Source organism: Rhinoraja longicauda, chromosome 8 (assembly GCF_053455715.1).
Source record: "Rhinoraja longicauda isolate Sanriku21f chromosome 8, sRhiLon1.1, whole genome shotgun sequence".
Classification (NCBI taxonomy): Eukaryota; Metazoa; Chordata; class Chondrichthyes; order Rajiformes; family Arhynchobatidae; genus Rhinoraja; species Rhinoraja longicauda.
In genome coordinates this window covers 30,257,937-30,282,357 of record NC_135960.1, presented here as the reverse complement: position 1 = coordinate 30,282,357, position 24,421 = coordinate 30,257,937, and positions in this window count along the sequence as shown.

Below are 24,421 nucleotides of genomic sequence, written 5' to 3'. Positions count from 1 at the left end.
TATTATCACATGTGAGATGTCACAGTGAAATTCTTTGTTTCGCATACTTTGCACAAAGTATGCAAAGAGTCAGTACATAAAGGGCACTGTCAAAGTTACAAAGTGTTCAATGTAGTCATAAGGAATAGGAGTAGAATTAGGCCATTCAGCCCGTCAAGTCTACTCCGCCATCAAGTCTAGTCCCAATGGTCCCTCTTCGTTCTCGGCAGCCCCCCTCATGCCGGGGCCCACTTTGCCCTCGGCGGTTCCCACACTGGGCCCCTCTCTGTTCTCTCGGCAGCACGTCCTCGACTGACCTCTGGCACCCACCACGGACCCATCGGACCCCCAGCTCTCATGCAGGCCCAGTCGACCTTTGCCGCTGCACTTGTGCAAATGACAATGGACTTGACTTGACTTGACCATGAGTGAAAGAGGCGACCCTTCAATGTCTAACCTCCAGTAAGGAAGAAATTAAAAAGGAGCCCACTACTTAAACGTTGATAGAGTGCAAAGTGATCTGTGGATCACAAAAGGTTTGTAATTCAAAAAGCAAGCAGAATGGTTTATCGTGATGACTTTCTGTTTCTCTTCAGATGTGTTTACCTCAGTGAATCAAATTGTAGAATTTGGACTTATACCGACTCTACTCCTGAGGAACTCATTGTTAATTATCCTTCGCTTTTCCTTCAGACTTTAAAAAATGCACTTACGTTTTACCGTATTGTTGCATTCAGTGTGTAGAATGTTTTCAATGTGATCGAGTCACATTTTCCCATCCTAACATTAGGCAACCAACACTCCTTGTGTTCCTACCTCTCTCCTCTGTCCCTCCCTCCAACCTGTTTCCACATGTCGATCATCCATTACACCTCTACTTCTCCTATCCTCTTCCTCAACTGATTTCATCTGCTCATTATCCCTCCCTTATCTGGTTCCAGTTATCACTTTCCTTGTCAGATTTCACGCAGTTTCTAGTTCCCGATTATCATATTCAAGCTTCTATCTCTGTCTTCACCCTCCCTTCCCTCTTTCTGGCACCATCTTTCAGCTTTTTTCTCTCTCTTTATCTGTCCCTATCTATCACCCACCAACCATTGTCTCCCAACTACACCCCACCCCCTCTTCCTCCCCCTCCATCATCTCACTCCACACCTGGTCCCATCTATTGCTGCCTGCCCCTATCCGATCCCACCCTCTCACCACTCTATTCTGACTATTTCTCCGTATTCTCTCAGTCCTGATGCAGGGTCTTGACCAAAAACAATGACTTATCCTTTCTCTCCACAAATGCTCCCTGACCTGCTGGGTTCTTGCAGGAGTTTGTTTTTTATCTACAAGCCAGGCTTTGGAAATGTCTTGTCTGGATGTTCCATGATGTTTGTCCTTCACACATTGGAACAAGCCATCCTGGTTAGTTTTCATGACACCCACCACCTTAAACACTGACTGCTGCACACGAGTACAGAGTGGTCGCAGAGAGGACCATCTATAAGATGCACATCAGGAACTTCCCAAATCTTTCGTCAAGTGCACGGTGGCACAGCAGTAGAATTATTGCCTCGCAGTGCCAGAGACCCGGGTTCGATCCTGACTACGGGTGCTGTCTGTACGGAGCTTGTACATTCTCCCTGTGACCACGTGGGAGCTCCAGTTTCCTCTCACGCTCCAAAGGTGTACAGGTTTGTAGGTTAATTGGCTTCTGTAAATTGTCACCTGTGTAGGATACTGCTAGTGCACGGGATGATCGCTGGACAGAGTGAATATGGAGGGGCAATTGGCCTGTTTCCACGCTGTATCTCTAAAGTCTAGAGTCAAAAGTAACATCTAAAGGCACATGCAAACATCAAGCCTCAGAAGGCTGGAACACCCCATGGTACAGCTTGGTGGGGGCAGCTTCACCACACCGACCAGTAGTTCATGTCTGCAGCCACCACCATCTTCACAAATGCAACTACAGACGGACAATCATTGCTACAATTGCTGGTGACACCAACATGCCACAATGGAGCAATAATCTCTGTCTCCATCTGGTGGTATTTGAGGGGCCTCGATATCAAAGGGCAGAGACTCAATGTCGAAGAGCAGAGACTCCAGGAGCTCAGCTGTAATGAAGCCTGGTCTGTGAACAGTCTTCCACAAAACGTCCAGAACCTGGGGTAAAAGAAGCACTATTGATATTAACAAGAACGAGAGGTGATCTCATGAAATAATGTAACTTCACATCAGGCTTGACAGGATGGGTGTGGGGTTGGTGTTGTCCCAGGTGGGGCTGCCAAGGGCCAAGGGTCATTCTCTTTAAACAAAGGTTTGGTTACTCAGATCTGGCTTGAGAAGATGCTTCTTCATTGAGAGGGGAGTAAATCTGAGAGAGTTGTGAAGGCTCAGTCACTGTAGATACTCAAGATTTTGTTATATTAAGTACAGCACGGAATATGGATGAGTGGAGGAGAGTGATGTTAGAGTTTTAAAAAATTACCATGGTCTTATTGAATGGTGAACCAGGTGTGAAGGGCCTGTTTCCTATATTCTGTGTGAGATACTGGACAATATGAGAGCCACTTTCATCCCAACAATGGCAAAACCGTCCAATTAGTCCATTTAAAAAAATGATTACCCTAGTTGTTGGATAAATGTAGGTCAGGACACAAGGGGAAGTGTCTCCGGTTTGTCCTTGAAACAGAACCATGGGAATCACCTGTGGAGTCAGCCGGGGATCTCGGTTCAACATCTTATCCAACGGTCGGCAGTTCCGTTCCCACAGGAGCCACTTCTGTCCTGCATTGGACCGCAAGGTGCAGATATGTGGTTGGAGTATAGCTTGGACCTATGAAGGTGGTGTGGTGGTCAAGCATCAAGTGACACAGCCGACTGCAAGGATTTTTAGAAAGCAGTTGCAAAGATGGCAAGATGTATTTACCGTTGAATTTGGTTAAATCTGGAATTTCCCAGGCCGAAACCAAGCCGTTTGAATGTGAGTGGAAAAAGAAATCATCAATGAAAGCCACATAAAAATGACGCAGAGTGTTCCGTTTATTGCATACTTGTTAAAACTAGCTGACGTACACAACCCATAATTTAAACAAAATTGTTTATATTATTCAGGGAAGCTTTGAGCAGGGTCAGTGAACAAATATAAGCTGATTAAGTCAACTGTGCTGATCTGATGCCAATCTGAGCACTTTGGATAAATGTTTGCCTTGGCCAAGGCAATGGGACAGAATGAAAGAAGAGAATTATCTCCCTGGGCACTGCAGAAGTGAGTTAAACAAGTTATGCCAGGTGTCGGGAAGACTGCATTCACCCGGAGTTGAAATTCACACCAGTGTCTCAAAGTGAAAGTGAAAGTATCAAAGAGCAGGATTCAAAGACTGACTTAGTGGAGTCGCTGGTTAATAAGAGTGATGCATAGCAAATGCACCGTCTGTTAAGTAGATTATTTTTGTTTTAACTTGGATATCCTTTGGTCTCTGTTGAACTCCAATGGGATCTCTGTGACACAGTGTTGGGTTTACCATCAGGGTCTGCCATGTTTCCAGACTTAGCTCACATATCAATCGAGTGAAGGAGGAGCGCCGTTTCCATTACCTGTGTGACTCCCACACTCAATGTTGCAGTTGTGATCCAAAGTTGGCAATGCGTGGAATCAAATTGACTTCAATGGTATAATGGTTCTTTATCGTCACGTGTGCACAATGAAATTTGTTTTGCATAGCTTACACATGTGCCATATTTTGATGCCATGTTTTGGCACCATTAACACAAAGAAAAATTTGTAAAGTCCAAAGTCCATTCCACACGTTGGATGTACAAGAGTGCCCCCTAGGCTGCTACAGGGCCTACTCCGTCACCCTTGACTGTCTCGGACCCTGAACCAACATCCTTCTTCTCGCCCGACCGCCTTCGTGTCCCAGTGGGGCACCTCCAGCAGCCTACCTTGAAGGCTCAGGAGGAAATACCCCAGTACCTCTCCTACCAGCCCACTCCTCTCGTTCGTCGTCCGCAGCGGCTCCCTCCTTCTTGTCTCTCTGGTCTTCGGGGCCGAGCTCAGCATCTTCCGAGCTTTCCCCACAGGCAGCTGCACCAGACCTGCTGATGGACATGGCCGTGTGTGACCCATCGGGTCTGTTGTCGTTCACGGTAGCCTGTTGGGTTAATCTTTGTTCAGCTCCGCAGCACATCCCGGGAGCGTTCTGCCGTGCATCCCAGGAGTGAGCTTTGTTGGATCTTGACAAATAAATATTAAAGAGGCAACCGGAGAGGAGATGATAGGATGGTGGGACAGGGCTGGCAGGAACCATATGGGAAGCACTAGAATGGCCTCCTCCTGCACCTATTTTCTATGTTTCTATACCCACCTACATCTCCCCGCTGACAAACAATGCACAAATAGCTATGGAAATGGAAATATGTGAGGGACCAAACATATCTATTTGGTGTGTCAAATAAAATGCTGAAAATCATCAGCAGGGCAGGCATAATCTGTGAAAAAGAGAGTTACTGGCTTGGGACAGTGAACTTTCATCAAAAATTAATGCGTGTTGCCTCCATCTGTGATGTACTATGATCTCATGGGATCTATACAAGCTAACAGGTAAGGGGTGTGGGAGTCTCATGAAGGCAATTACAAAGTTTCAATCAAATGAAAATAGAAAGAAAAAAGGGCAAATATTGTGAGAAAGAGAAATCTGGAATTTGTGTGAGATACTTACAGGAGGGAGTTGCACTGAGAGAGCCATGTAAAGATGTAAAAACTGCAGCCTCCTGCTTAGATGGTAAGCTAGCCCATTTAAATGATTCTTCCCCAAGATCACTAACCTTATTTCCCTTGATATTTTCCTTTGTCCTCTCTTCCAAGCACATTCCAGAATCAGCCAATGGTTAGTTGTGGACCCAACTCTTCCATATTGACCTGTTGACATTCTGCAGTAAAGTGCCCAGGAATGCAACAAATTGGTGCCGAGAGGCAGAGCAGATGAAAAGCTGCCCAAACCTTCCAGTAGTATGGTAGCATTTTCCTCTTTGAACTGAAAATATGAGTTGGATCTCCTGTGTATTGGAGAGAGACTTCAAATAGCTCTTTGGCATCTGAAGGCTGGTGCTGATGCAAACTCAACTGCCTCCAGAATCTAGAGTTATTAATTGAAGATTGCTATTAGCACGATGTGGCCAAAACTGCATTTTGTCGTTGTGGTGATGACTGATGATGGAGCAATCACTGGAATTCATTATTTAATGGTCAATTAGAACTTTATTTGGTCACTGTTTTATATAAATGGAGATAATGTTTGCCCTTCAAGAGATAATATCTGCAAGCCACAAACTCTCACATTTCTTTGTCAAATATTTATTAATTTTAGTTACGTCTTAACTCTGTATTTCAAAAAGAAAACATTCTTACATATAGCTTGAAGCACTATGTACATCTCACACTTCAAAAATGCAAAGGATAAATCATCAGTAAATTGCAGAATCTTCATCGGATGGTCTTTATCGGCAGCATAGTCGCAATTTTGGGATATCACCAGAGGAATTTCTTATGCGGGGTTCCTTCAGGAATGGATAGCTTGCTGATTATTCCAGTATTCTGTTGCATTGACAACTCCTCTGATAAAGGAGCAGCCTGCAGCAATTACTGCATATTTAGCATAGTAAGACATCTATGTCATGACGGAAAGCACTATTAAATGGAATTTTACACCTGAGGCTTTCAAGGTGGTGTTGAAGTAGGTGATTGAAATTGTGGCCAAAGAGGTGTGCTTTATGGTATGTCCTAAAAATGGAGAACAAGGGAGTTGAATGACTGAGGGGAGGAATTCCAGAGCCTGAGAAACTGTAGAGCTGCCTGAGAATGGTGAAAGAAAATAAATCAGGTATATGCAAGAAGTCAGAGAGGAAGGAATGCAGAGATCGTAAAAGACTACAGGGCAGGATGAGATTACAGAGACTAACTAATCCACTCCATTTTCCTGAGGGCATTGGCTGAAAGTCTGCAACTATTTCAGATGTCTCCAGACCACAGGCATGCAATGGATTTCCAGTCCGCTACTGGAATAGGATTTCTCCTAAATGATTTGCTAATTAATTGATCTATTTTATGTCAACGTCATCAAATAAAGTGAACATCTTCTGGCTTGTAACAGTGTTAGGTCATTAGCCTTAATTGTCCAACTTCTGATTAATTGATTTGTCTGTAGTTTCTGTACTATTGACCTGAGGTAACCAGTAACTTCTCCATGGCTGCTCCTGCATATTGGAGATTGGAGATTACAGAGCCACGATGAAGAGAGTGCAGCGGACTGATCTGCAGCCTTCTCCCTGAATCCGGTCACACTGGGCAAGAAAGCAGCAAAAACATTAGTCTACCACAGGTATCTTCATTGCACTTAATGTGTTTCTAACCCAATGCTTGCAGGTTCTGCAACGTGACATCAGTCAACATTTATATGACAGGTCAGAGGAGGTACACCACATATGAATGCGCAGCATTTTGTGTCTACCTTCAATTTGAACCAGCATCTGTAGTTATTTAGTTAGTACCGTGTTTTTTACCCAAGGTAATGGAATCAGAAACCAGGGGACATAGGTTTAAGGTGAGAGAGGCAAGATTTAATAGAACCCTGAGGGGCAACTTTTGAACTTGGAGAGTCATAGGAAGATGGAACAAGCTGCCAGAGGAGGTAGTTGAGGAAGATACTACAACACCATTTAAAAGACACTAGAAAATCTCTGTGGACAGGAAAAGTTTAGAGGCATATGGGCCAAACATGGGAAATGGGACTAGTTTAGATGGGACAATCCTCGGACAGTTGCGAGGAAGCCGCCGAGCAAGCCCTGGCATTTCCCGAAGACCAGAAAAATGAAGGGTGGAGCCGGCGATGAAGACGACGGACGCGACGGGTGGGGGGCAAGCCTGGTAGGAGAGGGACTAGGGTCTGGCCTACCCCGCCTTCCAGGTCAGCTGCGTGTAACGCCCCCGTGGAATAAAGGTAGATGGGTGAGGAGATGGACATTGGTTCGCAGGTCGATCCAGACGTCCAAGGAAGATGATGGCTGGAGGCTTCGCAGCAGCCTGGGGTTTGCCTGGATTGGGCAATGCACATGAAAACTAGAGGGTGACAGGACTTTGAAAATGGTGCCAAACATGGTGCCTCTTGCATGCGGGCTCACTGGACTATTTCTGTACATTTTCACAAGTTTACAAGTTCACAAGTTCACAAGTTCAAGGAGTAGAATTAGGCCATTCAGCCCATTGAGTCTACTCCGCCATTCAATCATGGCTTATCTGAAGGTTTCAAGGTTTTAAGGTTTCAAGGTCAGTTTATTGTCACATGTAACAGTTAAGGTACAGTAAAATGTGAATTACCATACAGCCATACTAAAAAAAAGCAACAAGACACACAACGACATAAAAATTAATATAAGCATCCACCACAGCGGATTCCCCATGTTCCTCACTGTGATGGAAGGCAATAAAGCCCAAGCTTCTTCCTCTTTATTCTCCCGCGGTCGGGGCAGTCAAACCATCTGCAGTCGGGGCGATCGAAGCTCCCGCAGCCGGTGGTCGAAGCCCCCGCGCAGGGGCGATCGAAGCTCCTGCGTCGGGGCGGCTTGGAGCTCCCGAAGTCGGTCTCTGACCAGAGACCGCCAACTCCTCGATGTTAGGCTGCTGTGCGGATGGAGATACGAAATGGAAAAAAAATTGCATCTCCGTCAAAGTAAGAGATTAGAAAAACTCTGGCTCCTAATCCCATTCTCCTGCCTTCCCCCATAACCCTTGACACTTTGCTAATTGGGGGATTATGCTCTACCGATTGGGCAATACTCTACCATTTGTAAGGAAAGAATTTCACTGTGCATTTGCACGTGACAATGAAGCACTATTGAACCATTGAACCAGGTGAATAATAAACCAACACCAATACCAAATCCTATCTCTGACCAAGTTTTTTGTCAGCCTTCCTACATCTTTTGGGTTTGAGTTCATTTTTGGTCAGATTATACACAGGGGAAGCATTAATGACATGCTGTTGATCCAGTTAATAACATGATTGAAGGTTTACCATTTGTATTTAGGTAAATTAATTTCACTGTTGCTGACAATTTTTTGTTCAAATGTAAGTTGTAATAATAGAGCGCAAGTTATTTAATGAGATGGGATGCTGAGGGTTTATTAGAAACCATGTAACAAGGCAAGAGTCTAGGGTAGGTGCTTGGACTTATGGAGAACAAGCAGTGAGCATACATTGCTTCTTTTCCCCGTGTGGACAGATGTTGCAGAGGTCTTTAAAATTGAGAAAGATTTCAAGAAAGTAAATGCAGAGAGAGTGTTTCCATTCAAGGACAGCACAAAACTAGGTACCACAATTGAAAGATATTGAGTCCTTGAGGCTGTATTTTGAAATTATTTTTACCAACATTAAGACTAAGAGCTTTAAAGCAGATTAACTTTCGACTTCAGCTCTGCCTTTAACACGGTCATCCCGAGCAGACTGGTCACCAAACTTTCCGACCTTGGATTTTCCCAAACCATCTGCCAATGGATCAAGGACTTCCTGACCAACCGCCCCCAGACCGTCAAAATAGGCCCTCACCTCTCCTCCACCATTACACTGAGCACCGGCTCACCACAGGGCTTTGTGTTGAGCCCCATCCTTTACTCCCTCTACACTCACGAATGCGCCCCCACCCATCCCACCAACACCATCATCAAGTTCGCGGATGACACGACTGTGGTTGGACTCATCTCAGAAGGAGATGAGACAGCCTATAGGGATGAAATCCAAAGGCTGGCAGCATGGTGTTCAGTGAACAATCTGGTCCTGAACTCCTCCAAAACAAAGGAACTTATAATTGACTTTAGAAAAACCAGTGTAGACTACGACCCACTCTACATCAATGGGGTCTGTGTGGAAAGGGTACCAGCTTTCAGGTTCCTGGGTACGCACATCGCAGAGGATCTTACCTGGTCTACCAACACCATCACCACAGTAAAGAAGGCACAGCAGAGACTCCACTTCCTGAGGATCCTCAGGAAAACCAACCTGCAGGAGAAGCTCATGTTGTCCTTCTATCGCTGCTCCATCGAGAGTGTGCTGGCATACTGTATAACCACATGGTATGCCAGCTGCTCAGAAAAGGACAGGAAGGCCCTTCAGAGGGTCATCACGACGGCCCAGAAGATCATCGGCTGCTCACTGCCCTCCCTGGAGCACCTGTTCAGCCTACGCTGCCTCAGTAGAGCAGGCAAAATAATAAAAGATCCATCCCACCCCGGCCACCGTCTGTTTGTTCATCTGCCCTCTGGTCGACGTTTCAGGTCGATCAAATCCCGAACAAACAGACTTAAGAACAGTTTTTACCCCAGGGCCATACGAGAACTGAACACTACCTTTGCACTAGGCAACACCGTTAAAAAATCTTGTACTTAATATAATTGTATTTAATTGTATTTATGTATTTATTTGTTTTTGCATTTATTGCATATATGTTTGTACGCACCGTCAGGATTGGCTATTTTTTAATTTCGTTGTACTCGTTGCAATGACAATAAATGAATATTATTATTATTATTATTGGAGGTGCGAGCGATAACAAATGGGGTCTGGGAACGTATATCCTCAGGTAATGGTGGAATGAAGCTGACGTTCGTAGGCCTCCAAGCTAGCAGAAGTACTGCTAATGGTTAGTGATAGGGCGGCAGCTATTGATTAGGAAATTCATGTTTTATGAACATTTCAGCATGTACAAACCATTAATGAAATCTTAAAGGCCAAATCAATGCAATCTCATGTGAACTGATACTCTCTGCATTTTAGCAACAACAAGTCATGTATGTCTTCAGGAACTAGGTAAGAATGGGGGCAATAAAACTATGATAATTTAATTGTAGAATCCCACTGCATGGCGGTAGGTGGATCAACTTCTCTTTAGTTTCTCTATTGTTCCTGAGGGATTGTGGCCAATGGGTTTGCTTTGGGCATATCAGAAGATATTCAAAATGCACTCGGGAAAGTATTAGTTAGGCTTTCTATTAAAATCTCAATTTTAAATCTTCCCTGAGCAAAGGAAATTGCTAAACAACATAATTGCTTATTTTCTCTCCATTATAATGTATTCCTTGGAGTATTTAGCGTCAGTTTTTTTAATACTGTGAAAATGAGTTTAGTTTAGAGATACAGCACGGAAACAGGCCCTTCGGCCCACCGAGTCCGCATTGACCAACGGCCCCATATACTAGCACTATCCTACACACTAGGGACAATTTATAATTTTTACCGAAGCTAACTAACGTACATACCTGTATTTTTTGGAGTGTGGGGGGAAATCCGGTGCACCCAGAGGAAACCCACACGGTCACGGGGAGAACATACCAACTCTGCACAGACAGTACCTGTAGTCAGGATCCAACCCGGGTCTCTGGTGCTGTAAGACAGCAACACTACCACTGCGCCACTGTGCTGACCTAATCTGGGTTTATTAGGAAGAATAATCATTTAAAAAACTCTGTTCAGTCCTCCCCATGAGAAACATGTTTAAAAATTACTGAAGATTAAGGATAAAAAATATGTTGCAGTATTTAATAGGAACAGTTTTTAATGGAAACTTTTGCATTGACTTCAGTAGAAACATGTGCAACAACCTATTTCCTGCTTACACCTGAACCAGAAGGCCTACCTTTCTATATACGGTGGGTGTGGAAAAAGGTGGCTTTATCAAGCACAAGCTTTGACATAGAAATAGCCATGGAAACAAGGCACATTAAGTGCAAAGTAGATGGTATGATACAGGCATAAATCTGCCCCATTCCTAAATTAATATTTCTATTTGGCTGGGAATGATCTTTGGACTGTTCTATGGTTGTAGAAAGTGCAAATGTAAACCTCTCTTACTTGAACTCTAATATATTGTTCAATGCCTCATCTTTTCTTTTCCTGTCTCCTGTTAAGATGTCAGATTCATATTGAAATCTGCCTGGAGTTAGCTTTACTTATAGTTTCCACACTTCTGCAAAATTAAGAAGCACTGAAGAAAAATATGTGGAATCTTTAAGGAAAGGTTTTTTTGGTTTAAAATCTTTGACTTTGTGATATTTGACAGTTGGCTTTCTAATCGATACGATACAATACGAAACAATATGACAAGACTTTATTCATCCCCGGAGGGGATGCCGACAGTCACAACGCACAAGGTACACAAAAACTTGAAATTAAAAGTGAAAACTAAAAGAAAAAGACAAGCGACAGTTGGGTGGCTGTCGTGTGCTCAGCGCCTTCACCGGAACAAACAAACAAACACAGACTTATCCCCTGGGCAGGGGATTCTAAACTAAAGTGCCCCCCCCTCCCCCACACTGAGTCCCCTCTGTTCTCCCACCGTCCCTCAAGGCGGTTCCCCACTTCGGGTCCCTATTGTCTTCCCCTCCCCCCTCACGCTCATCGACCGCGAGGCCCCACCGCCACCGAGGCCCCACCACCACCGAGGCCCCACTGCCACCGAGGCCCCACCACCACCGAGGCCCCACCGCCACAGAGGCTCTCGTCGTCACCAAGGCCCCACTGCCACCGAGGCCCCACCACCACCGAGGCCCCACCGCCACAGAGGCTCTCGTCGTCACCGAGGCCCCACTGCCATCGAGGCCCCACCGCCACCGAGGCCCCACCGCCACCGAGGCTCTCGTCGTCACCGAGGCCCCACCGCCACCGAGGCCCCACCGCCACCGAGGACCCACCGCCACCAAGGCCCCACCGCCACCGAGGCCCCACCGCCACCGAGGCTCCACTGCCACCGAGGCCCCACCACCACCGAGGCCCCACCGCCACTGAGGCCCCACTGCCACCGAGGCCCCACCGCCACCGAGGCCCCACCGCCACCGAGGCCCCACCGCCACCGAGGCCCCACCGCCACCGAGGCCCCCACCGCCACCGAGGCCCCCGCCGCCACCGAGGCCCCCGCCGCCACCGAGGCCCCACCGCCACCGAGGCCCCACCGCCACCGAGGCCCCACCGCCACCGAGGCCCCCGCCGCCACCGAGGCCCCACCGCCACCAAGCCCCCGCCGCCACCGAGGCTCCCGTTGCTGCCGAGGCCCCTCTGCGGCCGAGGCACCCGCTGCCGCAACCGAGGCTCCCATCACCACCACCTCTGAGGCTCCTTAGGCCCAGACAGGCCTCACCACCTGGCTTCACTGCTGTCCCCTGGGGGACTATTCATATTGCCACAACAACAATCTTCAGCACTTATTTTTCCCACATTCCGTTGGAACCTAATTTAACTCTGAAAGAATTCCCTATAGCTGCAACGTCAAGTTCAGCCATGATATCAGAGGTTACCCTTGAGAATTGGCTTTGAAGGCTTCCTAGTGCCCTCTTGTGGTCGCTAGCACCCCGTATAAGAAAGGACTCAGTGCTGGAGTGGGCCATGCAGTATCTCTGGAGAACATGAATGAGACATTTCGGGTTGGGACCCTTCTGAGTTACTCTCGCACTTTGTATCCTTCTTTGTAAACCAGCATCTGCAGTTCCTTGTTTCTACACTTTGTTAACCCATATAAGAAACCGATTAAAGAGATGCGTACCAGAAGAGTAAGTGGACACAGGAGAGTGCTGAACCGAAGAAGAGGTCAGGAAGGTGTGACCAAAAGCTTGATATGATAGACATGGAATTTAAGGAGGGATTCAAGGATTCATACAATAGACCAGAGGTCCAGAAATCTAGTTGTCAACAATGGGGCAAAGGGGGAGGGGTGGGTCGGAGAAGGTAGTGGAAAGTGAAAGAAAAGAGATCCTAAGTGGATTGAAGGTTGGAGGTTCAAAGAAAGGTGAGGAAATTAGATTCAAATATTGAAACAAGAAGTTTAAATTGTATAGTGTGTAGGAAGGAATTGCAGATGCTGGTTTATACCAAAAATAGGCACAAAATTCTGGAGTAGCTCAGCGGGTCAGGCAGCATCTCTGGAGAAAGGACTAGGTGATGTTTTGAGTCGGAAGCCGAAGAAAGGTTAGAAACATAGAAACATAGAAAATAGGTGCAGGAGGAGCCATTTGGGCCTTCGAGCCAGCACCGCCATTCATTGTGATCATGGCTGATCATCCACAATCAGTAACCTGTGCCTACTTTATCCCCATATCCCTTGATTCCACCAGCCCTAAGAGCTCTATCTAACTCTCTTTTAAATTCATCCAATGAATTGGCCTCCACTGCCTTCTGTGGAGGAATTCCACAAATTTACAACTCTCTGGCTGTAAACGTTTATTCTCACCTTAATTTTAAATGGCCTTCCCTTTATTCTTAGGCTGTGGCCCCTGGTTCTGGACTCCCCCAACTTTGGAAACATTTTTCCTGCATCTAGTTTGTCCAGTCCTTTTTATAATTTTATACGTCTCTATAAGACCCCTCTCATCCTTCTAAAGTCCAGTGCATACAAGCCCAGTCCTTCCAGTCTTTCCTCATATGACAGTCCCGCCATCCCAGCGATTAACCTCGTGAACCTACGCTGCACTGCCTCAATAACAAGGACATCCTTCCTCAAATTAGGAGACCAAAGCTGCACACAATACTCCAGATGTGGTCTCACCAGGGCCCTATACAACTGCAGAAGGAAGAAGGGTTCTGACCCGAAACGTCACTTATTCCTTTTTTCCAGAGATGCTGCCTGACCCGCTGAGTTACTCCAGTATTTTGGTGACATCCCAATTATATTCAAGTTCAAGTTCATGTTCAGACATTTGATAAGGTAGGCTGCTCTGGAAGGTTAGATTGCATGGGAACATGCAATCATGGGAGAACTAGCTGACTGGATAGAGAACTGGCTTCATGGAAGGAAACAGAGGGTGATGGTGGAAGGTTGTTTTTAGACTGTAGACCTGTGACTAGTGGTATGCCACAGGGACAGTTGCTGGGTGCATTGCAGTTTGTGGTTTATATCAACAATTTGGATATGAATGTAGAAAACATGATTAGTAGGCTTGCAGATGACACTAAAGTGGGTGGTATCAGAGATAGTGAAGATAATTATCAAAGATTACAGCAGGATGTTGATCAGCTGGGCAAGTGATCAAAGCAATGGTCTGAAGAAGGGTCTCGACCCGAAACGTCACCCATTCCTTCTCTCCTGAGATGCTGCCTGACCCGCTGAGTTACTCCAGCTTTTTGTGATAAAAGCAATGGTTAATGGAGTTTAGTGCAGATAGGTGCAAGATTTTGGGAAGGCAAACCCAGGCAGGACCTTCACAGTGAATGGTAGTTTTGTAAAGCAGAGGGATCTAGGAGTGCAGGTACATAGTTCCCTAAAAATTATGTCAAGAGGTCTTTTGATACATTGGTCTTCATCATTCAGGGTATTGAGAATAGAAATTGGAATGTTATGTTGTATAAGACAGTGGTGAGGCTGTAGTTGTGGTGTTGTGTTTCATTTTTGTTGTGTTTCATTTTTGTCACCCTACTATAGGATGGATGTTACTAAACTGGAAAGACTGCAGTGAAGATTTACAAGGATATTGCCAGGACTTGAAGGGCTGAGTTCTGAGGAGAGGTTGGGTAGGCGAGGACTTTATGCATTAGCGTACAGGAGGCTAATGGAGTGATTTTATAGAGGTGTATTAAAATCATGAGGGGGATAGATAGGGTGAATGTCTTTGACCCAGAGTTGGTCATAGGTTTTAGGTGAGTGGGGAAACATTTAATATGAATCTGAAGGGTAACCTTTTCAAGCAGAGAGTGGTGGGTATAGGGAATGAGCTGCCACAGGAGGTGGTTGAGGCAGGTATTATAACAACATTTTAACAAACATTTAGACAGGAACATGGATAGAAAAGGAAGAGAGATATGGATCAAACGCGGGCAGGTGAGGCTAGCTTAGATGGGGCATCCTGGTCTGCATGGGCAAGTTAGGCCTACTGTCTTGATACTGGTTGATCACGGCCTACTGACCCATGCTGTATGACTCTAAGACTCAATAAGCAAACAGCTTTGAGGTGAACTGTGTTGATGGTCAATCTGGAGAAAATGCTGTCCTGATTGAGCTATTGATTGATTGAGATTGGCCGATGAAAAATTCAAGGATCCAGTTGCAAAGGGAAAGCACAGAGCTTGGTGGTGAGTTTGGAGGGGATAACATGTCCAGCGCCAAGCTGGTGTCGATGGACACAGGCTGGTGTATGTGTTCCTGTTATCCATAAAATCCAGAGCACAGTGAAAGGCGAGTAAGATAGCATCTGCTGTTGACCTGTTGTGGTGATAGGCACGTTGAAGCAGATCCAGGTTTATTGTGAGGCAATACACTCTGCTGCCAGGCTCTGCACAGATTCCAACAGTGGAGCAACAGTTCACTGGAATTGCCATGAAATTAAACTGGGATTCTGCTCCATGGTCTTGCACCTTACAACAACCCCAGGTTTGTTCACTTCAGTCGCATGTTTACAACATGAGGAAAAGCATTAGAAAAGAACATTTTTTTTAAACTATCTGCAAATCATGTTTTCAATATTTAACGGTGTTCCGACACTTTCATATGATTTTACCTTCTTAACTTAAAACAAATCACAATTTTTAATCACTGAATCAATATTTAATAGTTTTATGAATTTTCCGAGTATAAGAGATATTCAGGAGCATTGAAAAATGTTAACACGTTTAAATCTGAGAATGAGGTGTTGCCATCTGATAAAGCTTGTCTCAGTAGTGTTGTGGAGCTTTATTCTGGTCTGCCCAGTTGATTAACTGTGGCACTAATAGAGCCAAAGAATCAAAGAGGCATACAGTGAGGAAACAGGCCCTTTGATCTGTTGAATCCATGTCGATCATCAGACACCTATTTATACTAATCCTACTTTATTCTCCCTACATTCCCATCAGTTCCTCCCAAATTCTTCCCCTCATGTACACACTAGGGGCAGTTTCCAATGACTAATTAACCTCCCAATCTGCATGTCTTTAGGATGTAGGTGGAAACGGAGCAACCCACAAAGTCACAGGGAGAACATGCAAACATCACACAGACAGCATCCGAGGTGATGATTAAACCTCTACATGTGAGGTAGAGGTTTAATCAATGTGCCATTGTGCAACAATTGATGGGTTATTTCAAGGACACATATGAGATAATTTTGGAAGCTTCTCGGAGGTAAGCACAGGATGACAATGTTGCTCAGTAAGATTCACGTCAACTCAATCGATTGTTTCAGAGGCTGCGGGAGGGAGAAGCAAGGATTTTGTTCCTGACACATGGAGTATCACTTGCAAGCTTCAGTGGGGGTGGCAATATCAGAGTGAAAAAGGATTTGCCCAAAAGGTAAGCAAATTAAGTATCCAAGAACATTGGAGATGGGCATAATACCTGAGGAAAGGGGCCCATTTATCTTATGGACTAGGCTGGCAAACAGATCATTATGATGCCTGCATTTATGATGGAGAGGGTACAGTGTCGAGAGCTCAGCTCAGGTCTTTATGGGAAGGTGATATCTGCAAGAAGTCAGTTCAGACTAACATAACAATTGAATCTGTTCCAATAATTAATTGTGTATTTATCACATTTGTTTCAATCGGTAATAAATTAGTTAAGTAATGACATACTCAAAAATATCTTGAAATGTGTAAACGTGAAGGTTACCATGAATTGTTCTTGTATTCTTCAACAATAAATTGCAGTCCAGCGTCATTGGGAAGACATTGTATGGGGATGAGACTATGAAGGAATACTCTTCAGTTGCTTGCTTGAGTGCAGCTTCCATAAGCCTCAAGCAACTTGACATCATCCAAGTCACAGAAAGCTGAAAGATTTGCAGCCTCTCCACCACCTCGCACATTCACTGAGTTCACGCCATCTCACAATGCCAGTCGCTTTGCACCTTCAGCAAAGTGCCCAAATAAATGCATCAACAACTATCATATGCAACTGCACTATGGCAACACTGACAGCTCTGAAATCTGCAATCTCTATCCCCTAAACAATCCCCTCACACTTATCATGACTTGGACAGTTATGGCAGTTCTTCTGCTGTCATTGGGTCTGAATATAGGAATGTCTTAAACAATACTGAGAGAGCACCTTCATCATGAGGACAGCAGCAGTTCAAGAGGGTGGCTCAACACCATCAAGTACAGAGAAAGTACGGATGGGTAATGCAATCCACTTCCTGTGTCAGAACAACAAAATAAATAGTGTCTGCAATTCCCGCATGCAATGGACAAAATTAGTGTTCACCACTTCAGTTCCTAGTGTACTATTGAATTTCTGATTTGCTGCTGTGCTGGATGCAGATCTTTCTAATTAGGATTTACTGATAATGCCGGTAGAATTTTACTAGGCAAGCAAATGGGACACACAGCGCAGACTGCCAGCTACGCCATCACAAGAAAATCGAATCTACCCAACATTAAGGGAGAGTAACTTATCTTGAGCATTTTTGTTCCAATATACTCAAACACACACATACACAGACACACATGCACACAAAAAAAACATGAACCAAAGTATGAAATATAATGCACATAAACACACAACACAATCGCGCACATACACACACATGCCTGTGCACATGCATGTGTGCAAACATGCGCATAGGTGTGCATGCGAGCATAAGCATGCTTGCACCATGCACATTCACACACAAAACACACAATGTATAAATATGCACATTCATACGCACATATACATACAAACAAAATACACACGCACGATATTTTAAATATCCCCATTTCAAGTTTAAGAGACTTACTGAGAAATTAATGTGAAGTCATTCCCTTGGGAAATTCTGTGGGCAACAAACTGTAAAATCAGAAGGGTCAACCCACAAACACAAAAAATTATTTACAAAATTATATGCAGCTTAAGGTATTGTAGGATGCATTCAGTTTGTATTAAAAAGAATTCAAGCATGCTGCCAGCTATCCTCTTTAAAAATTGACAACCTCTACTTAAGAGCTCAAAGCAAATTGCTCAGTAACATCTGAAGGTATCATTTTCTGAAAGTATAGTTCATGAAATAGTGAGCAGGGGATGAATTATGGCACCTTTTCTCTTTCATTCTAATGGAGGAGTTGCAAGATGTTTGAGTGAATAATTGAAATAGAGGATTTACATAACTTGAAAACACACAGGCAAATGATTGTTATAAATGTTTAAGGATCTCGTTTAAGAATCCGTGCCCTATTTATAATTCTGGGAAAGCTGAAAGGCTATTAGAGCCAAAAAGAAAGCACATATTTTTTTAATTGAATTCTTCTTTTGAAGGACAATTACAGGCACAGGAACAACAGACAGGTTCCACTGTCAGGGCGAGGCCACACACAAACTGGAAGAACAGCACCTCGTTTTGCACTTGGCTAGGCGACAATTCAATGGCATGAACTCGGAATTCTCCATTTTCAGATAACATTTTCATCTACCCAATCCACCCTCCCCCAAGCCCAACCCCTTCACACACACACCTTTCTTTCCACTACCACAGCGATGATCACCTAGATCCTTTCCCCTCCTCCATCATATGTTTATATGCCTTCTCTCCCTACTCTATTTCCCCCCCTTTTTACTTCCTCCCTGCTCCTTACTACGCACATGATCTTCATTCCACTTCCTATCTTCCTTAGAAGGATGAGGGGGGACTCACCATCAACTCCACTCCATCAGTCTGAAGATGAGTCCTAGTCTAAAACATCTTCTGTCGTTTTTGCCTCATAGATGCTGCATGGCCCATTGATTTCATCCAGCAGTTTGCTTTTCCCCTCTCCACTCACTGCTTTAGATAACAATGTAGCATTCAGGTACATTGCACACTGTCCTGACAATGGCCCCTCAACAAACTCAGCACATTCCCTCCTGCCACACCATTTTTCTGATTTGCTGCTTCTGGAATGCCTTTGGGTCGTGTTGTGAGTTTACTGTCTATTGTGCTGAATTTGTGGTTATTTTGGGGTGTAGATTTGCTCCACCTTTGAAAAAGTACCCTTTGCAGAAAGGTTCAGACAGGATTTAACAACCTCTCTGAAGAGAACCCACTTCTGCCGCCTGTGTGGCTTGGCTCCCCCTCTCCCTTGTTGAAATATTTACTGCACTGTTGGAGTATGGAGGTGGATGGGACTTGTCCACCCATAGTACGTGGTGCCAGGGATTTGGAAGTGGTCAAAGTGGCAGAGAACGTGGTGTAAGGGGGAAGGGTTAGGGTTCACGGAGAAAGGATTGCGACAAGGCAGAAAGAACTAATCTGCAAATAGCAATAGAATTGGTCCATTGTCTCTTTCCTGCTACTTAGCATACCATAACCATATAATAACCATATAACAACTACAGCACGGAAACAGGCCCGTTCGGCCCTACCAGTCCACGCCGACCACTCTCTCTGACCTAGTCTCATCTACCTGCTCTCAGACCATAACCCTCCAATCCCCTCTCATCCATATACCTATCCAATTTACTCTTAAATAATAAAATCGAGCCTGCCTCCACCACTTCCACCGGAAGCCCATTCCATACAGCCACCACCCTCTGAGTAAAGAAGTTACCCCTCATGTTACCCCTAAACTTTTGTCCCTCAATTCTGAAGTTATGTCCCCTTGTTGGAATCTTCCCCACTCTCAAGGGGAAAAGCCTACCCACGTCAACTCTGTCTGTCCCTCTTAAAATTTTAAAAACCTCTATCAAGTCCCCCCTCAACCTTCTATGCTCCAAAGAATAAAGACCCAACCTGTTCAACATCTCTCTGTAGCTTAAGTGCTGAAACCCAGGCAACATTCTAGTAAATCTCCTCTGTACCCTCTCCATTTTGTCGACATCCTTCCTATAATTTGTGGATAAACTAATAGCTCCTGTGTCATTCTTCAATTCTAACCTAAAATAACGGCTTTACGAAAAATAAACATGAAACTGCAGATGCTGGTTTACCAAGAAAAGATACAAAATGCTGGAGCAACTCAATGGATCATGCAGCATCCCTGGAGAACACAGATAGGCGTTATTTCAGGTCATGACCCTTCTTCAGACTGATACCTGTAGCTATATGGGCGGCACTGTGGCGTAGCAGTAGAGTTGCTGCCTTCCAGCACCTACAGCACCAGAGACCTGGGTTCGATCCTGACCACGGGTGCTGTCTGTACGGAGTTTGTATGTTCTCTCCATGACCATGTGGGTTTTCTCTTTCATCTTTGGTTTCCTCCCACAATCCAAAGACGTACAGGCTTGTAGGTTAATTGGCTTGGTATAAATGTAAGTTGTCCCTAGTGTGTGTAGGATAGTACTAGTGTGCAGGGATCGCTGGTCGTCGCAGACTTGGTGGGCCGAAGGGCCTGATTCCGGTCTGTATTTCTAAACTAAACTAAACTAAACTAAACTATAAAGTCCATAACTATATCATCCTTTTCCAGTTCTGCAATACTTTATTTGATTATTACTGCCTCATGTTTTCTTTATTCCTTCATTATCTATCCCAAACACTTTGGACCCAGAAATTTTAAGGTTCCTAATACTCTCCTTCTCTCTGCTGGCCTTTGGTATTGCTGCTATATCACAACAGAAGCACGGAAAACTGGAACATGTGTAAACCATTCAGCCCTCTGGGCCCACTCCACCGTTCACTGCAATTGTAAGTGATCCTCAATGTCAATACCCTATTCCTGGTCTTTCCCCATACCCCTTGATGCCCTGACCACCTCACGATCCCATGCACATATCACCCCAAACTACTTCACATCTTCCCTTCTGATCCCTCCTAATCGTAACAGTTTCTTTAGTCTAGTGATGTATGACCACGCAATGTAATGCTACTTTTATGCTCTTCTCTGTGATGTCTACCTCTGCCAAATTAGCAGTAAGGTTAGAGTGACCAGGATACAGCTATCCCATGGTCACACTGAACATAATAGGAATTTAATGTGATCATAATGTACTTTGGATAGCGTGATCATCGTGGCATATCCCAATTATTTGAATAAAAACAGACTTCAAGGCAATAAAGGAAGATATCCAATTTTATAGGACCTTTCATGACCAGAGGAGTGTCCACAATATCTCTGACCAGATAAAAATAACTTTTCCCAGATGTAGAGTAAATGATTTTCCATGTAGAAAATCATTGCAGCTAATATATGCGCAGCGAGTCCTTAATCTGCTGAAATAACATGCTGAGATACAGGATCTGATTTAGTTTAGTTAGGAGATGCAGCACGGAAAGAGGCCCTTTGGCCCACTGAGTCTGCGCTGACCAGTAATCCCCATACACTAGCACTATCATACACACAAGGGATCATTTACAATTTCAACCAAAGCCAATTAACCTACAAACCTGTACGTATTTGGAATGTGGGAGGAAACCAGAGCATCTGGAGAAAATCCATGTGGTCATGGGGAGAAGGTACAAACTACATATAGACAGTACCTATAGTCAGGATTGAACCCAGGATTCTGGCAATGTAAGGCAGCAGCTCCACCACTGCACTGCCGTGCCACCCTAATGTACAGCATTTTCTGCACTCAGTCAATACCTCACCCCCTTTAATTTAAATTAAGGAAAATTTCCATTATTTTTCCTGATTCCCCTCCTGAAGATGATGGCTCTTCCAGAGTATATTTCCATGGGTTCTCCAATGCTACGTACCATCTGAATTCTGGGAATGGGTGGGGGGTTCACTCTGTTTAGAAGGTAAATTGGATTTTCTATATCAATACAAAACCAATACTCAAGATTCATCCAACTCGACCACAATGTGCAGTGCCTTCAATGTGCACCATCCACATTGAATAGCCTAGCTACTCACCATGACATCTTATACCGCATCTCCCTCCCTGCAGCGTTCATCAAGAAGTATGGGACCATCAATTATTTGTGAATACAGTGATTGCCGAGTGCCCTTTCAAATCTTGTATTCCTTGCGTGACATCTGTTGCCATTCCTTCATCCCTCCTCAGTCAGAACCTGGGTATTTTCTTCCTCGCACTCTCATGGCAAGAGAGCTCCACCTTCACAAGGAGTGTGATGGCTCCAGACCCCAGCCCACTATCACCTTCTCAAGGTTGATCAATATGTGCTGTCTCTCCCAAGCAAGAAACACACTTTATCCCATCTCTTCTACTTGCTCTCTCCAATGAACTCAGGTTAGATGACCTAACACAGGGTTAATCCAGCACCTACAATGACATGCAGTGCCATTCATTAACCACATCAAGTGGACTGTTATTCCAAAAGAACAGTGAAGCATCTCACATCTGGTTTCCTGTTCTAATCTTGTAACCAAAGCTAACAAGGTTTATGATTAAATAATGTAACTTGTGCTTGTGGAACACTTACTGAACTCTGGCTCAGAAATAATGGGAAATCATCTGACCAGGTTGCAGCAAGGCCCTCGTTAATAAAAAAAAACATATTATAAATGACAATGGGTTGTCGTTTATAGTATGTGTCAAGAAACTTAATTAAAAAAAGGTTTTCAATAAAGATTATGAAATCGAGTAAGATGATGTGAAATGTCAGAAGGATTACTGTCATTCTAATCCTAGAATATATGCTGTGTTTAATATACTTTTCTCTTAACTAAGATACAATCAAGAAGCATACGATTAAGCAAAAGTGAAGTTCTACTCTAAGAAACTTGCTCTTTGGTGAAATAAGCTGAGAGTTCCTGTTTCATCTCTGCTCTATTCTACAGCATTAGGATACTGATCCACAGTCTCTCTCTCTCTCTCTCGCCCTGCTCCATAGAATACTCTGAAAGGACTCAAGCATCTTCAGAACAATAAAAACAGGTTTTACCAACTTTAATTCAATCCACAGACATCTCAATCAAAATCGACGTTAAGAATTTTCTGAGGACATCCCAATAAAATACATGTTTTTGTGCCAAACATTATGTCACGCTTGAGATCTCCTTCCAAACACGCTGTTGTGATATTCAAAATTACACTGACTAAATGCGACACTTAGCTAAACGAGAATTTGTCTATTTTAATGCATTGAAAGACATCTCACCTTCTCTCTGCATCTGTCAAATGATTCTCTTGTCTTCCAGCGCCATTCTTCTTTTCAATCTCTGTTATTAAATTGGTGGAGATGCAGACAGTGAAGAAGGCTGCCACAGGATACAGTGGAATATAGAACAGTTACAGATATAGGCGGAGAAAAGACAGATGGAGTGTAATCTAAGCAAGTGCGAGGTGTTGCACTTTGAAAGGATGAATGTAGGGGGGAGAATATACAATTAATGGCAAGACCTGTAACAGCATTGATGTGCAGAGAGATCTTGAGGTCCAAGTCCATAGCTCAGTGAAAGTAACAGCACAAGTAAATGGAGTGGTAAAGAGGGCATGTGGTATGCTTGCCACCATCAGTGTCAGCATTGGGTATCAGAGTCAGGAAGTCATGTTGCTGCTTTGTAAAAATTTGGTTAGGCCACATTTGTGTGCAGTTCTGGTCTTCCCATTACAAAAACAATATGGAGACTTTGGAGAGGGTGCAGATGAGATTTATCAGAATGTTGCCCAGAATAGATTGTAATAGCGGTAATGAAAGTTTGGACAAACTTGAATTGATTTCTCTGCAGCGCTGGAGGTTGAGGAGAGACCTGATAGAAGTATATAAAATTAGGTGAGAAATAGGTAGGGTGGTCAAAACCTTTATTCGCAGGGTGGAAATATCAAATACTAGAGGGTATAGGTTAAAGGTCAGAGGGGAAATGTTTAAAGAAAATGCATGGGCAGGTTTTTTACATAGAGAATGCTGAGTGCCTGAAATGTGCTGCCAGGGGAGGTGGGGTGGATGCAGCTGTGATATGGTGTTTAAGAGGTTTTTAGATATGCAGGGAATGGAGGGATATGGATCATGGCCAGGCAGTGAAGATTAGTTTAACTTGGCAGCATGTTTGGCACGGACATTGTGGGCCGGAGGGCCTGTCCCTGTGCTGTACTGTTCCATGTTCTATGTTCCATATTATTTACATTTACTATAAACAATCTCTGGCTGACTCCCCTTCCCATTTTATTGAATATTTGCCATGTGAATCTACATGTACTGACACTTATGGTGATTAAATTTGCCATTGCTCTCTCCAGTCCTCAGGACTTTAGTTAGATCATGTTGCTCGTGGTCTTGATTTGAAAGAGAACAGTGACCACACATTCTGTTTGTCTCCTCTTAACAGGAATGGACAGATCTAGCTAAGCTTCACAACTGTTTTAGTCAAAAGCAAACAGCAAACAGCAAACAGCAGCTTATTTTCTACTTGCAGCACACTGCAGAAACAACCATCAAGCAGCCCGATAACATTACGTTACCACGACAGATTAAGCCATTTTAACAAATTATTAACTGAGGTGTAAATGGTTTTCCCTTCAAAGAAAGCAATGCATCACAATGGTTCTGTGGGGATAGATGAACCAATTTCTGACCACAATTATCTCACACATTGGTGAGAATGCATTTCGAGTATTGTTTTCAGCTCTGTGCACCGTGGTACACGAA